Source organism: Pseudophryne corroboree, chromosome 3 (genome assembly GCF_028390025.1).
Source record: "Pseudophryne corroboree isolate aPseCor3 chromosome 3, aPseCor3.hap2, whole genome shotgun sequence".
NCBI lineage: Eukaryota > Metazoa > Chordata > Amphibia > Anura > Myobatrachidae > Pseudophryne > Pseudophryne corroboree.
Genome location: NC_086446.1, coordinates 656,275,380 through 656,293,588, shown reverse-complemented (window position 1 = coordinate 656,293,588; position 18,209 = coordinate 656,275,380). Strand labels below are relative to the sequence as shown.

Here is an 18,209-nt window from a genome sequence, read left to right as displayed (position 1 = left end):
GAAGACATGCCTGTGAAATAGTTCATTTCAGACAGATCTATAAACCAATAAAACATTGACCTGGTGCCAGGGGCGGATCCAGAAGAAAATGATAGGGGGGGCACCATGGAAGGGGCAAGTACATTTGCGTGCGGCTTCGGTACATGTGAGGTGGCGCTTCTTATACAATGCCCACAGTTGTAGCCCTCATTATGCAATGTCCACTGTACTGGTAGTGCCCCTTATATAGACCCCATAGTAGTGGTGCCCCTTATGCAATGCCCGTATTGCCCCCAGTAGTAATGTTGCCTGTAGTAATGCCCCCAGTCATTATGCCCCCAGTGGTAATTCCCCTGCAGTCATGACCCCAGTAGTTTACCCCCCCCCCCCCCCTTTAGTTTAGCCCCCAAGTAGTAATGCCCCTGTAGTTACACTGCCAGTAGTTAGCACCTTTGTAGTTGGCCCCCAGTAATAGTCCCCCAGTAGTTTGCGCCCAGTAGATGCCCCCCCAATAATAATGTCCCCCAGCAGTTTGCCCCCAGTAGATGCCCCCTAGTAATAATGTCCTCCAGTAGTTTGCCCCCAGTAGTAATGCCCCTTAGGAGTTTGCCCCCAATAGACGACCGCCAGTAGTAATGCCCCCAGTAGATGCCCCCCAGTAATAATGCCCCCAGAAGATGCCCCCCAGGAAAAATGTCCCCCAGTAGCTGCCCCCAATAGATGACCCCCCCCAGTAGTAATGCCCCCAGTAGATGCCCCCCAGTAATAATGCCCCAGTAGCTGCCCCCAATAGATGACCCCCCCAGTAGTAATGCCCCCAGTAGATGCCCCCCAGTAATAATGCCCCAGTAGCTGCCCCCAATAGATGACCCCCCAGTAATAATGCCCCCCTACGAGTTTGCCCCAATAGATGACCCCCCTGTAGTAATGCCCCCAGTAGATGGCCCCCAGTAAATATGGCCCCCAGTAGCTGCCCCCAATAGATGACCCCTCAGTAGTGATGCCCCCAGTAGATGCCCCAGTTATAATGCCCCCAGTAGTTTGACCCCCCCAGTAGTAATGCCCCTTGTTGATGCCCCCCAGTAGTAATGTCCCCCATAGTTAGCCCCCAGTAGATGCATTAAGGAAGAAAAATACATACTTACCGAGCCCCGTTCCCGCGCCGCTGCAGTCCTCCTCCTCCTGGCGTCCGCTCCTCAGTCACTCAGCACTATGAGAGAGACGTCATGACTGACGTCTCTCCCATAGCGCACAGTGACAGCGCCGGAAGCCGGAGCTCAGTACTGAGCTCCTGCCTCCGGCTGCCGCTGTGCAGGGAGACGGGCGCCCGCTGGTAACACAATCTCAGCGGGCGCCCGTCATCTCCCTATGCGGCGGCGGCGGCACCGGGGGGGGGGGGGGGGGTGTCACAAATGACAGGGGGGGCACGGGCCCGAGTGCCCCCCCCCCCCCCCTAAATCCGCCACTGCCTGGTGCCTTACATAGGCAAATGACAAACTGTATATACAATAAAGGCTTCCAGAAACTCAGTCCAGGTACAGAATATAAGCACTAAACCATCTACTGTTGCTAAACTCATTGAACTGGCAAGGCCTATATTGTCATGGTCGACAGTCATTGAGTCGACCACGAATGGTCCACATTGACATGGTCGACATGGGCATATGGTTGACACATGAAAATGGTCGACACAGGGCAGGTCGACACATGAAAAGGTCGACATGGCTTCTTTTTTTAAAAGTTAAATTTTTTACTTTTTCATACTTTACCATCCACGTGGAGTAAGATTGGGAATGGTAACCTGTGCCGAGCGCAGCGGTAGAGGAGTGAGGCACCTTGCCCGCACCATGCAAGGGGACGCAGTACACTAATTGGGGTTCCTGGTCATGTTACAGAAAAAAATGACGCCAAAAACAGTTAAAAAATCCATGTCGACCTTTTCATGTGTCGACCATATGTCCATGTCGACCATGTCTATGTCAACCAATAGTGGTCAACCTTAACATGGTCGACCATTCATACCAGAACCGTCCAATTTACATACTCTAATTCCTCCCTTCCAATGGAAGGGAAAGGGGGGCAGGGAAATTAATTATAATATCAAATGCCCATAAAAAAAGCTCCACATAAAATAAGGATGAGTGCAATACTACCTATATTATTTAAAACTTAACACTGATACATTCCCCACTGTGGAACGCATGTACTTCCACCAGAAGTGACGTTCCACAGCCTATCCCAAGCTTTTCCCTTTATGTTTGAAATCACTAGAGCTTCCAATGTTGCTTTAGTTCTTCCCTGGGCGTTCCATCTCCTGAAGCACAATCATTCCCGATGAAAGTGATGTCTCGACGGATACTGGAAACCGATCATGCATTCCAAACCTTAGAATGCATAGGTATCTGCCGCCTCTCTGTATACTTCTAGTGTGAGCTGGGTCATACCACTCACACAACAGGCAACACGGGCCAGTACAGGTAACGCAACCCAAGTCATTAATCTGACTCATTACCACCAAACCTCGACCCAGGTTGCCACGGCAATAACCTAGGTTAGAAGTTTGATGGAAAAGGGATATAAGCAGTCTGTCCATGCAACAAGATGGATACATGCTGTGCTTTTGGTTCCAAGATCCAGACAACCAGGGTCTAGTTGCCATCTTCCAAAGAAAGATAAGCATCCTTTATGATGTCTTCTTGTTAGTCTAAATTGAAACTATTGAATGTCCATTAAATGTTCACCTTAACAGAACTGTATGGGGACGCATATAGCCTGCTCAAGAAATCATGAGATAGGTCCTACCTAGACATCAACACTACAGATGTTTGCTCATTCATCTTTGCTGCAGTCATGTCAAACAGCCCTTCTTGGCGTGTTAAGCATCTTTTTTTTTGTTGCCAAAAATGTATCTTAGTTATAACACAATACGAAGAGGATGCACCAGTAGACTGCTGATAAATTTGAGTATGCAACACTTGTATATCGGTGTGAGATTGAGTCTCTTAATCTGTGTATGAAGTGCTACAAATTAGCAGTCGCAGCTTTTTTCCAATAGAAGTTCCGTTGTGCTCCATATACAGACTCACACAGTCACACATCAATTTAATCAGCAGTCTCCTGGTGATCCTAATCGCATCAATGCATTTTTGGCAAAAAAAACAAACAAACCCAAAAGACGCCTGATGTTAGCACGGTTGCACAGGACCTGGCGGCTCACATGCACCAGGCATCTCACCCTCCATGGTGTATTGAGGATAGATGTGAGGACACATCTGTAGCCAACAATACTATTGTGAAAACAGAATTAAGCACTTCGGAGTCTCTTCGAGCCATTGGATCAGTGCATGCGTGGATAGCTTCACTACAGTCTCTTCAGGCCCAAGAAATGTCTGAAATGTCATATCCAAGAGAAATTGATAATTTACTGCTAACAATACTTTATGTATTTTACTTTCAAACACTTGTATGTCAGTTGTATAATTCATCTGATATTTTTCTTTGTCCTGATGTAATTAAAGGATTTCAGGGGAACAAGTAAATCCATGTGTTTACATCTGTGTGCAAACAAAGCAGCAAAGATTCTTAAGCCTATCTCCACATAAAAGCTGTACTCTGAGCCAGGGTCAGAGACGGGTTATAAAAATCTCTGGAGATTGGAACAGCACAGCTGGCGTGACCAAATTACAGTCCTGTTATAGTAGAATCCACTGTCCCCCAGCTAGACAGAAGCTGTTCATTGCACTGCAAGGCGTAAGCATGCCTCCCTGCAGCAACGTATGGGTTAGAACTTACCCAGTAATCACATTCTCTTATACCACCAAGTGAGCAGAATGTCTTATGTTTTAATAGCCATAGACATCCAGTGGTAATTATGTATAACTGATCTAATACTATTTAGTGAAACATTCCTCAGGTCAAGGCTTTAGCAAACTAAAAAGTCCATAAAAACATGTCATATTTGTGAACATATTTGTGGAGCTAGATGGCTATCACCCTGAAGTCTGCACAGTACGGTGGAATAGGCGGACATTATAAAATAGCTGAAAAATTGATATAGGTAACATGCGTTTAGCTTTTAGACCTACTTTTGTTTTTAGGTAGTCTAACATATTCCACAATAATGATCCACTTCAAGTACAACCAGTGCTATAAGTCATGTGCACGGAGGTGTCTATTATTTATAACGGTCAGTTATAAACGTGTAGTCTGCCCTTGTTTTAAATTATGTTGTATGGCAGATAGATAGATAGATAGATAGATAGATAGATAGATAGATAGATAGATAGATAGATAGATAGATAGATAGATAGATAGATAGATAGATAGTCCAAGTAGCAGGCACTCCCCTTCACTTCTTACAATGCCATGGTGCTCGTTGCAAACTTCAAACACACACTACCAAGGCACGACACTCCGGACTTTTTCAGAAATAAAACAGACAGCTGTCATCTTAGCAACGTTTCGGGTTTAATTACCCATTATCAAGCAGCACATATGTATAAAAATGGGTAATTATGCTACTATACTATTTTCTGAACCCATCCTATCAGGGGGTTCTTCACGAGGTGCTGCTTAGTTTAAATCTAGCGCAGGAACAGGCATTTCTCTTTTTATCCATATATACCAAAAAATAAATAATAATACACACACACACACACACACACACACACACACACACACACACACAGGTAGTCCTTATGCAAAATGCTTGGGACTAGAATTATTTTGAATATTGGATTTTTCTGTATTTTGGAATAATTGCATACCATAATGAGATATCATGGTGATGGGACCTACGTCTAAGAACAGAATGCATTTATGTTTCATATACCCCTTATACACAGCCTGAAGGTCATTTTAGCCAATATTTTTAATAACTTTGTGCATTAAACAAAGTGTGTGAACATTCACACAAATTAATTTATGTTTCATATACACCTTAAACACACAGCCTGCAAGTTATTTAATACAATATTTTAATAACTGTGTATTAAACAAATTTTGTGTACATTGAGCCATCAGAAAACAGGGTGGTATTTATGTGACCGCCGGTCAGCTGACCGACAGTCACATGACCTCCTCCACCATCCCGACGGTTCGCTATCCCGATGGTCGGCATGCTGACCAACAGGGACTATTTCCACTCGTGGGTGTCCACGACACCCATAGAGTGGTAATAGAACCCGTGGCGACCGCAGGTCGCCACCGAGCCCGCAAGGGGCTTGCTGCACTCGCCCCTCCCCGCCGGGATCCCGGCGTCGGTATGCAGCCGGGATCCCGGCATCGGTAAGCTGACCGGCGGTCTCCTGACCGCCGGTCAGCCGTACTACACCCTCAGAAAACAAAGGTTTCACCATCTCAATCAAAAAAAAATTTCAGAATATTCCGTATTTCAGAATATTTGGATATGGGACACTCAGCGTGCGTGCGTGCGTGCCTCTGTCTGTCTGTCTGTCTGTCTCTATATATCTATATCTATCTATCTATTATAAAGCTAATTTACCATGGTCATGTATAAACTGTAGTTATTGTGCAAGAGGATTAAACATTAACCTTGGTCTCCATCTATTGAATAAACCAAAGTTTCCAGGAGTCATTGCTGTACTGTGAAAATGGTTTACATGTTTGCTACATTTTTTTTATTATAAATCTCACAATGAAATAGGACATTACAGTACAAATTATCACCTCCACTGGAGAGTGCAAACAAATAATACTAATAATAATAATAATAATAAATAAATAAATAAATAAATAGTAACACTGAACATCATTATTACAATATAAACCAGTGAACATCATTATTATAAACCACTGAACATCATTATTACAATATAAACCAGTATATAGGTAGTACTTGTATAAAATGTACAATACTGGTACTACCACACCCATGTCCCATCTGTTCTCCTAGATTGGGATGCACCATTCTGATTAAATTAGGGTTGAGTGAGACCATAGATAAATATAAGGGAAAATTAATCCATTTATGTTTCATATACACCTTATACACACAGCCTGAAGGTCATTTTAGCCAATATTTTTAATAACATTGTGCATTAAACAAAGTGTGTATACATACACACAATTCATTTATGTTTCATATACATCTTATACACACAGCCTGAAGGTCATTTAATACAATATTTTTAATAACATTGTGCATTAAACAAAGTGTGTGTACATTGAGCCATCAGAAAATAAAGGTTTCACTATTTCACTCTCACTCAAAAAATTCCGTATTTCGGAATATTTGGATATGGGATACTCAACCTGTATGGTAATAAGGCGCTAAATAGTGACAGTCACTTCCCAAACTACTTAATTTATCTTAAAATCATTTAAATTCTGCTAGGATTGTAAATGATAAATCCAAATTGATGTGAATATAATTATTGGGATTAACAGGTTTTAGAAACTGTAAAAATATCTGAATGAGGGTAACACAGAGTTGATCAATTATGTGAGCTTGCAGCCAAGAACGAGTCTTAATACCATAGGTTTATATAATAGCCAGTAGGGGGCAGGCAATACAACAGCACAGAGAGAAAGTTGGCAAGGCTGAAGAAATCAACATCTAATGCATTTCATTTTTAATAACAAAAGAAAGGAAAATGAAAACCTTAGTTTGATGTTACAATTAAAAGACATATTGGCAGCTTTAGAAAGAAAAATAGTACCAACTAACTTAACTACTTTATTACTGAAAATCAAGATTTATTTTAATTTATTTAAAATGAGCAGATTCAAATTCTTTACAGCACTGTGCAAAGTTGATGCTATATTAAATAAAAATAAATGTGATAGTTTACCACTGTATTATTCTCAGTTATATATGCTTAGCCTTAGACCATTAAAGAAAAACAAAATGACAATGCTAAAAGAAGGAAAAGCAGGAAAGGAGGCCCTGCCCATCAGAGCTTACATACATTACTAACACTATCATCCCTATAACAGTACTTTGGTGGGGTCTAACTATTTGCTCTACCCCTCAAGCTTGCTGCTTAGGTGAAACTCTCCTTGGTTTGCGACATCGAATCTATATCCAAATCCTGTTCATGTATCTAAAAGCAGCAATTACAGAGCACACACATCAGACACAAGTTCAACGCAAAAACTTTCCAGCACTCATAATTTTGTCCTCCGCTAGTCAGACTTTAACAATCTATGTTTAAAGGCAGCAGCTAGAGTAATTCTCCTTGTAAAAGGTTCTTCAACTACATAGACCTAAAGCCCTTTAGGCAAGTGCTTGTATATTCCCAAACCAGCTTCTTCTAAGCTGTACTACATGATCACCACCACTATGCACAGTTCATATAAAGCTTACATTCTGCTTGTTTACTCAAAAAGCCAATTGACCCCCAACCAACCTTTATGCGATTGCATACCCTCCAACTGTACTTTTTTGGCCAGTATAGTACAGTTTTTTTTATGGTCTGTACCGGCCAAAGGGGGCCTTGTACCGATTTCGGAGTCTCCCTTGTCATAAAGCTTCCTATGGCAGCACCGCATGGCCACGCCCCTTTTCAGAAATTGTACCAGTTTCTTGTTTAATGATGTTGGAGGGTGCGCGATTGGATCATAAAGTCCCACCAAGCGCTTTTCCCATTGCAAACTGGCTGGACCAAAATACAGTATGGCTGGACCAAAATACAGTATGTGGGACTTAAGCTTATAGATCACACTCCTATCTTCCTAACGAATGTAGCAGGGCCCTCTTACCTCTTTGACTATTAGCTATGTGACATGTTTATCAACTATAACAATTGTAAAGTGTTGCAGAATATGATAAAGTAGTTCCATGTCAATTAAATGTTATCTGTAACAACTTAAATAATGCCACTCACTCATTGTCAAGACCTTTACCAATCACCTTTGTACTGTAGGAAATCTGGAAATCTGTAAGGATCTGTGACGCATAAAGTGCATTCAAATCTATTGATCCAACCTACATCTCTAGCTATATATATGAAGCACTATAATAAAATTGCTGCCTCCATTTTGCAGCCACAAACGCAGTGTGTTTTGTTGCAAAGGGAATTGCTAGCAAAAAAATGTATGATGTAACAATCAAAATAAATCTGCGGTTTCTTGTAAGTAACATTAGCGTCCTAACTTAAGCCGGATTAACGATATACGAATGCTCTGTAACTGCACACTTTATAAAAAATCTCAATAGCAACTGCTCCCAGACCATTTATTTTCTGTTTCCCTAACAGTGTAATGTAAGACAACATGATACGAAGTCCATCTGAAATACAACATAGTAAACACTTGCCAAATTCACAACCTAGCAGAAGGCGTTCCTCCTAGAGAGGGAGTAGAGAGTGACTGGATGTGGAAGCATGTTACATAAATTGCTCAGTGGGAAATTGAATTGCAAACCCAATGAAACATTCAGACATGTGGTATGTCCTCAGGAATTCATTATACACTGGCTCATGCAGCTGGAAGCAAATTGAAACTCAGACACAATGATAGTGTGTTGAATAGAGGAAAACCTGAATGCTAAACTGTATTATCAGAAACAGTACATTTAATTATTTCTTTCTCCTATGGACCATCCATCATCCTGTGCCAGGGCTTTCAATCCTTCAACTCAAGAGCAATTCTTAATTAAAATCCTAGAAGGATTATTATAGATTCACCATTTAGGTTTAGAAGAGAAGTATATGCATGTTCTGCATTAAAATCAGCAAGCCATTGTTCACCAGACTGAATGTACCCGCCACTTCAAGCTCCGCTGGGGAATATGGCATTGATGTACATTAAACAGACTTCTTAATAGATACAGAATTATAAAGGCCAATTGACAAGATAAATTGATTTTCAAGGAGCACAAAAAAAAAAGGGTAGAGTTATAAGAGTTGAGGAATCTTTTGTCCGATGACGGTGGCACTGTAAGTAAATGGACTGTAGAACATAGAGCCTGAGGTTGTAGATTCTGAATTAAAGAACACAAAAGTAATGAGCAACCCTGCCCGTGTAGCTGAGATTTAAAGGAACAGATCACAAGCCAGCATGATCACCATTACGATTGACAGCAAATTAAATGTTAATGTGTTCCTAGATAGAAGCCATCAGCCCTTAGTTTCCTGCTGGGGTGCTAGATCGTAAAATTGATGATTAAGGTGACCTCTCTCTTTAACGATTTCAGGTCTCCAGTCTTGTAACACAGTCTACATACAGATCATGCAATTGCTCCTATTTGTTTTTTTTTCCATCTAGGTAAAGAATCTGGTAGATAAATGATTTAGTCGAGTCATCATTTTCAGCTTTTTACTAAGCTCAAGTGTATGTAAATTAAAAATGTACAAACCTGAAGTGTTTTAGTAGTCTTGTACTAGACAAAGCAAAGCGGGTTGTAAGAGATGTTTTTTTACTCTCCAATATTTGTAAGGCCTAGTAGGGTATTCTTATGATGACTCCCATTGATATGATATGATGCCTGCTGGACTTAATCAATTTGCCTTAACACACTTTTTAATAGATTCATAGCTCAAAAGTATTACTACTATGTTGAAACAGAATATGTATAAAATATATATATATATATATATATATATACACATACATACACATATACACACACACACACATACATACATACATACATACATACATACATATACACACAGTTGTTATGTCATCAGTCAAATACAGCTAGCTTTGTTTTGACATAATTGTAACCCCCCCCTTAATTTTCTAACGTATTGGTTTTAGTGTTTTATAAGGAACACATGGAACTGCTGCATTCATTTCCCTCCAAGGCTTCAAATCCCTAGCAACAGTAACCAAAGTATGCCACACATAGCAACTGGCACAGAGGGGTCAGAAGTGCAGAGTCCCAGATCTAATCACTTGTAGCAGGATGACTGCGGCATCTGGTATACCAATTGAGAGAAAAGCAAAAGTGCTTGACAAGAAAATGTTTTTATAGCCAATGCAGTGAAAAAACAAATACTGCATACAGAATAAAATGTAAAATATATATATATATATATATATATATATATATATATATATATATATATATATATATATATATAATCTCAAATAGGTGTTCATTTAAAGGATAACAAAATAATGTTAGCTATTAAATTATTCCCCAGAGGAGGTGACAATTGTAGTGAAGATTGATCAGACTTCTATAAAAAAATATAGAGGGTTCCTGAATTTTAAACAGCCAACTTCATGTTTTAATGAAAACCCTTCCACTTACACGAGGCTGGCAGATGATATACAGTATTAGCACACAGTGTGAAAGGTCATACTCCATCCAGTCCTCTTCAATGGCGCTGATTCGCTGAACAGGGAACACCTACTTTATGTTACGTTCCTGCAGCAGTTAGTGGAGAGACACATTTTAGCATGCAGGGGCATACTTTAGGGGTTAGTATACCTGTTGGTGAACCACTTAACACACACACACACACACTGGAGTCATGACAACTCTGAGTGGGAAGGAAAAAGCTTCTAACAATCCCCAAACTGTGCATTAAATAAGCTAATACACTGTCTAGAGTCTAAGGTGTTTATTCAATTAGCACGAAGTTCTGCTGGAGACCTGCACATAAATACTATGCAGGTTATCAAGGCAGGAAAATCTACCTTGTTCATTTGCTCATAAAAGGTGTAAACAAAAAACAAGCAAGGTTTTCATTCCAGAATTATCCAATAATTGCACAGACGGAACCACACGGTTAACCGAACTGGCCCCAAGGCTCATTATTCTATTATTTAATAAACTTTGGATTAAAAATAAATAAATTACATTATATTATTTATTTTTGGGTTCTAGTGCACAGTTTGTATCTCGTGTGTCTCTGCGACAGAGTGATAACAAATGGAGAAAGTTACCTGTTTTCCTCTCCAGTTGCATTGCTGCCGAGAGTGACATTGAGCGCCCCTTAGCGAAACAAACAAAACTGTAACTGGATGTGTGGGGAGATTGGTCTTGAAGCTACATTATTGTACAAAGATTTATATTACTTTGGAAAGATGGTCCAGATAGATTTATGAAGAGAAGGTCAAATAATTTTTACATCAATGTAAAGCTTTATTTATGCTTTTGTTTTCATTTAAAATTTGTACAACATGGTTTCGAATTCTAATATTACTATGGCGAGTGTTTTTCTTTCCAAAAAACACAAGCATTTTCAGAAAGCAACCTCCATAAATCTTGCATTTATGCCTTCTATAGGTTTTATACATGTGTTCAGTTTAAGAGGGTGAATAACATCCATCCTTGCAAAGACCAGTATATATTTGTAAGTATCAATAACTGCATTGAAAATGAGCATTCCATAAGTTGTACATAACATTATCTGTACATTTGTGAGTACGTTCCTAAGAAATTTGGGATCAGTTCCCTTTTGTTTCTATTATTAATGGCTATAAAATAACTTATCAGGAGTACTCACACCACTGTTTTAGCTATCTGGTAAGATTTTCTGTGCAAGACTCGCTTACTGAGGGCACAGAAACTTTGTAATATAATGAATAACCCCAATTTACTAAGTGGTATGCCAGCAATAAAATGTCATACAAGTTTTGTTTCATTTATTTTTTTTGTTCCCCTTTGTAGGAACCACTTTAAAAATGATTGATTATAGAAAGCCAAGCAGCTAACACTAGCGGGAAGGCTAATTTTCACCTTACCACTGAGCTTCATTTGCGCTAGTTTCCATGACAACCCAGAAACCAAATGCATCAGCCTAGTTTCTGTATCCTAGCAAAATGTAATTTTATCATTCAAAAGAGGAGAAAAATATACCCGGTCTCCATGGAGGAATGTGCCAACATCATTTTCATTCACCTATTTCCTCCTATAGGCTACAAAATCAATTTACTGTAAGCAAAGTCAGGTCTTGAATGAATTGCTTCCACCTGCCTTAAATATATACTAAGCACTGGAAATATTTGCGGCAACTAAAGCAAGGCACATATGAAGCTACATGTCATGGTATGACAGCATTTGCCAAGTGTTTACATTCATTAAAAAGACACCATGACTTGGTTGTGAGTAGCCAGCCTACCAGCATACAGAATTATGTTATAGATGGGAGCTTCTGGGGACAAATTAGATTTCAGGGGTTAAGTTCTTAAAAAAAATAATGTATTTTCAAATTTGATTTTCTTTTCACAAGTATTTAAGGGTCACAAGCTTCTCCTGGGAGTCATCTATTGGACTGGTATTCCCACGGCTGTAACTTTCATGACATGGAGGGTTTAGATGCTATTACACCATATCTATTATAACTGGGTGAAATATAATAAGCATGCTACCAATATTGGAATGAGATACAGTTCACGGTGGGAACAGACATTTTATTATGGTGTTATTAATTAGGTAATAAAATTACCTGAAACAAAGGACTGACAATAGAAAAAAAAATACATGTAGTGTGCCATGCAGATAAATTCCAAATTATACTGATTTTAGGATAGTGGTATATTCAAATATTATTTCTCTTACGTCCTAGAGGATGCTGGGGTCCATATTAGTACCATGGGGTATAGACGGGTCCACCAGGAGCCATTGGCACTTTAACAGTTTAATAGTGTGGGCTGGCTCCTCCCTCTATGCCCCTCCTACCAGACTCCGTTTAGAAAATGTGCCCGGAGGACCCGGTCACAGCTAGGGGAGCTCTACAGAGTTCTCTTGGTAAAAAAGAGTTTTATTTCTTTCTTTCAAACCTTCGGGAGGATCTGCTGCTGCAGGGGCCATTCGCCTATCAAGACTTACCACGGCTACGTTTGACGGCTTGACGGTTGAATACCAGATCTTCGCTCGGAAAGATATCCCGAGCGAGGATATTCCTACCCTGATTCAGGCTAGGAAAGGGGTAACGTCTAAACATTACCACCGTATTTAGAAAAAATATGTTTCCTGGTGTGAATCCTCCATCAAGGTCCAAATCTCTGCCTTGTCCATCTTCTTTCAAATGCAATTGGCTATCCTTCCTGAGGATCAGACCTTTTTGAAAGGGGATCTGCACATCCAACCTCCTTTTGTGGCGCCAACGGCACCCTGGGATCTAGATGTGGTGTTGCAGTTCCTACAATCAGCTTGGTTTGAGCCTCTACTGGAGGCTGACATCAAGTTTCTCACGTGGAAGGCGGTCACTTTGTTGGCCTTGGCTTCTGCTCGACGCGTGTCGGAATTGGGGGCTTTATCTTGTAAAACCCCTTTTCTGATCTTTCATGAAGACAGGGCGGAACTTAGGACTCGTCCGCAGTTCCTGCCTAAGGTTGTATCGGCTTTTCATATCAACCAGCCTATTGTGGTGCCAGTGGCTACTGACTCCTCAATTGCTTCAAAGGCCTTGGATGTTGTGAGGGCTTTGAAGATCTATGTGCAGAGGACAGCTCGTCATAGGAAAACTGACTCTCTGTTTGTCCTCTATGATCCCAAGAAAATTGGGTGTCCTGCTTCGAAGCAGTAATTTTCACGCTGGATCAGGTTCACTATCCAGCATGCCTATTCTACGGCAGGATTGCCGTGTCCGAAATCGGTTAAGGCCAACTCTACTCGTAAAAGTGGGTTCTTCCTGGGCAGCTGCCCGGGGTGTCTCGGCACTACAGCTTTGCCGAGCTGCGACTTGGTCTGGTTCGAACACGTTTGCCAGGTTTTACAAGTTCGACACTTTGGCCTCTGATGACCTCAAGTTTGGTTAAGCGGTCTTGCAGGAGCCTCCGTGCTCTCCCTCCCATTCTGGGAGCTTTGGTACATCCCATGTACTAATATGGACCCCAGCATCCTCTAGGACGTAAGAGAAAATAGGATTTTAATTACCTGAAATGGTAAATCCTTTTCTCGTAGTCCGTAGAGGATGCTGGGCGCTTCGTTTTCCTGCTTTGGTTTTATAGTTCAGTTCTACCTGGTTCCTAGGTAAGTTCTGCATTGTTTACTGTTTCAATACTGTTTCAGCTGTTGCTGTGTTTTTCCGGCTTGTTAGCCGGGTTTGTCTGTTGTGTGAGCTGGTATGAATCTCGCCACTATCTGTGTATTTCCTTCTCTCGCAGTATGTCGTCTCCATGGGCACAGTTTTCTAGACTGAGTCTGATAGGAGGGGCATAGAGGGAGGAGCCAGCCCACAGTGTTAAACTCTTAAAGTGCCAATGGCTCCTGGTGGACCAGTCTATACCCCCATGGTACTAATATGGTCCCCAGCATCCTCTACGGACTACGAGAAAAGGATTTACCGTTTCAGGTAATTAAAATCCTATTAAATAGCGTATATAATAAAAAGTTAACGATGCTCCTCAGCTCTATGGGGGCACGCAAAGCTGCCAGGGCAGACATTACGGATCTGGTAACTAGAGAGGTTATATATGGTTGGAGGGCACCAGAGCGCTTTTTACTTCTTGCTATTTACCTGTGAGTGCCGGACCAGTATTTCATAATATATATATATATATATATATATATATATATATATATATATATATATATATATATATATATATATATATATATATATATACACATACATACATACATACATATACATACACATACATACACACACACACGTGCTCGACTGTCCACAAGGAGACGCACAAATGCAGAGTGGGCAGCATATGCAGCCGCTTTGTGTTCCAATACTTCATCATGCCCTTTGTGTCTCGTAACAGAATACATCAACTCAAAATGAACAATAGCTGCGCAGGTGTTGGGCAAAATGGAGCACTGGGCTCACCTCACATGTAACAGTATTTACTTTTATAAATTTCCCCCCCCAAAAAAAAAAAAAAAATGAAAGAAAATGAAAAGAAAAAGTAATGAGATTGATGAAACCTCTTGCTTTCCAAATAATGGAAAAAAAAAAGTAAGTATTCTGCAAGCGGTGGTTAAACAGTCAACATGTTGCTTCTATTTAGTCATTCTCTCAATGCCCTGCAGAGGTCTATTTGTTTCCTGTGACCTTAGTGGCACGTTAATAATAAAAAAATAACCACTTGTTGTACAGCACAGAAGGATTGGCTGCGTTGGACTAATCTGGTCACAGCACAATCCAATCTACTTTTTCTTTTAAACGAGTCTGTATAAGAATATTCCATGTAAAGTATTTAGAAAGTACCTCACATGACAGAGATTAGTGTAATGATTGCATTGTAGTCAGAGTATCAGCTGAACATGTACACATCATATGGACAGCTGAGGCCTTATCCATCAGACAGACTGTCACAGATTCCTGGCCTGGATTCAGAAACTATTTATATGTAAATGCAGTCTCTCTCCTCAGCTTTCACTATGCACTTTACATTTCCCAGTTGTGCACTGATGCTATTTGTCTCCAAGAATGTGAGCCCTGATGGTTTCCTATGTCCCCTGGATTCTTTTCAAGATGCAGGCTGTGTGAATTATTTACCCAGAGCATCTATTCTGCCCAAGAGGGGCACTTCTGCATTTTCCAGCCAGACTGAAAGCTGGTGTGCCAGGCCACAACAAACGCTTGTAAAAAATAATCATGCAAAAATAAGAGCGCATTGTGTGGAAAATGTGCTAATCTGACTTCTCGCTGGGGAAGTGCACGACTAATCCCCTGCTTTATAAAGAAAGCAGACAACATCCCAATAAAACGCACTAACGGAACGGGAGCCGGCACTATGAATTAAAGGGTTCTTTTGTTTTGTTAGTCATCTATTTTTTAGGGTATTCTCCCACTCAAGCAAATGTTATTTTGTTCAAAACCATCCTGGATATCATTTGGTAATTATATTTTATTTCCATTAGCCATGAAAAAAATGAAAAAGGACAAAAAAATATAAATTTTCTGAATTTTTTTTTCATAGGTACTACTACTACTACACATCCAGGGTAGAGTTACCACTCTATTTCTCTAGAGCTCCAAATTACAACAATATTAAAAAGGGATCCAGTCAGCATACTGGCATTGAAGGAGGCCAGTAGTTGAAATCCTGACGCAGGAATCCAGACATGGCTTACATTTCTGGCGCCAGAATCCTGATTGCAAGTATGCCAGGCCAGATTAGGGTCAGGCTGCGGGGAGTGTGTGTGTGTGTGTGTGTGTGTGTGTGTGTGGGGGGGGGGGGAAGAAGGGGGGGATGCTTTAGGCTGCAGGGGGAGGATTTTGGTCAGGATGGGGGTGGGAGGGTTAGGGGTAGACTACTTACCTACTAGGTGTCTGGATTCTATGCGTCATGATGCCACTGTCTGTATTCTGACCGCCGGCATCCCAAACACCAGGATCCCGATACCATCCCATATTAAAATACAGTACATTATAACTATGAAAACTTTTGATTTACTTTGCTTATTTGTTGTTTTCTTTTTATACTTTTTCCCTCTATACTTTAAGATTCAGACTTAGGGGGACATTTACTAAGCAGTGATAAAAGTGGAGAAGTGAGCCAGGAGAAAAGTTGCCCATGGCAACCAATCAGCATTGACGTAACAGTTATCATTTGCATACTATAAACATATACAGAGCAGCTGATTGGGTGTCATGGGCAACTTTTACACTTATCACTGCTTAGTACATGTCCCTCTAAAGTAGTTTTCCACTATTCCTTCCTTCTACTAAGATCTATATCAGTATGGACAAATCATATAGACCCATAACAAATCCCAAGTATAAATGAACCAGGAGGATATCCGTAGTGAGGCCACTAGGAATTCCTGAAACAATGTAATGGCACACTGCTACAGCACCAAACACTGTCCAGTTTTGGAGTGGTTTGTTATAATTGTCTGGTCCTTATTGACTCAACAGACAGCTGTCAGAAACAGGAAGTCAAATTTATAGTACCAGCCTGTGTATGACATCTCTAATTGTAATTTGTTGGTAAGGTATTAATAGGCCACTAAACCTAAAGTAGAAGTTAGCTTGTATAAAAGAACAGCCAATAAGAATAACAAATATAGTAAAATGTCAAACGCTTACCAGAAGAGAAATTGAGACTATGGAGGAAGTACACTCCTTATATACAGCGGATATTCTGTTTGTACACCCAATGATGGACTCTCTCTTCCAGAGCTTATGCTGTGAACTGTCACAGGTGGAACACGGTCCATCGCTGCAGCCACAGGCAGGGCCGTATTAACCCATGGCCAAGCTCCTAGGGTTTGAGGCATTTCCTTCCCTCTCCGCCACTTTGATCTGTCACCCCACTATAGCTGACGTTTGGGAAGTAGAACTTATGCCATCATTTACACTTCCAGTGTTCACACGGACACAGATACCCAGTTGAAATAAAGTCTGCTGACCTCTTTTCTCACTGCGCATTCTTTTTATTCTTTTTTGAGACAGCGCTATTGATCCACCCCCCCCCCCTCTCCCCCACACGGTCTCAAAACAATCCACAGCTGACTACTAGTGTGCCTTGATACACATGGAGCCCTAAGGTAGTGCCTTCACAAAGGAAATTGAAGGGACCCTAATTAGGGTGACCATATTATCCCTTTTACCTGGGACGCTCATGGATTACACAGGTTCTGTGGCTGATTATAACCAGCTGAAATGCAGGCTTGAAGTCAGCCAGCCACAGAACCTGTGCAATCCATGAGTGTCCCAGGTAAAAGGGACAAATGGTCACCCTACCCTAATCCCTGTGGGGCCCATAGGCTTCAGCCTAGTCAGCCTTAGAAATAATACAGCCCTGTTCATAGGGTAGGGAACGCATCGCTGTCAGTACTCAAAACATTGATCTATTGTAAACTATTGACTGCACCATTTAAGCATTTGCAGGCTCCTATTCATGGCTGCTCCAAAGCATCTAGAGTCAGCGCATTGGGTTAATCTGTGATTGTTCAAGTGTTGGCTGTCCCATGGACAACGCTTGACGCAGTTCTGTTCTGCACAAATAAATAAGTACTATCTGTAACCTAGTGATCAATACATCTTCATTTTGACTACCAATCATGATAGTCCATTCAAATGAATAAATGGCAAGTTACCATTGGAGGATACATCAGTCATACAGGAGCGTACCACTAGTCTCCACCCACAGGACACAGCTGATCTCACAATAGCATCCGTTCATCTACAGGGCACATACTAATACAGCACAAACAATCAGATTATAGTAGAGTCTAGCAACAGTCTTAGTAGTAGCAGATTGACTCCTGAATTCTACAACCATCGATTTTTAGGAAGGGGGCAGAAAAAGGTACAAAACTAAGTAACCATTAAGAAATACTACTTTGAGAATTCAAACTGGAGTCTGAAATGCAGACCATGTCGTGTTTAAATATATATTGA

The 18,209-nt window shown here is 40.8% G+C and overlaps 1 protein-coding gene and 1 long non-coding RNA gene across 2 annotated transcripts in view; one reads left to right on the top strand and one right to left on the bottom strand.

Moving 5' to 3' along the window:
• REEP3 (receptor accessory protein 3) overlaps window positions 1-18,209 on the bottom strand; it is a 211,547-nt gene that overhangs the window by 85,227 nt on the left and 108,111 nt on the right. The gene's annotated exons all lie outside the window — the stretch shown is intronic.
• The window catches only part of LOC135056523 (uncharacterized), a 43,693-nt gene that overhangs the window by 25,176 nt on the left and 308 nt on the right, over window positions 1-18,209 (top strand). The window lies entirely within an intron of this gene.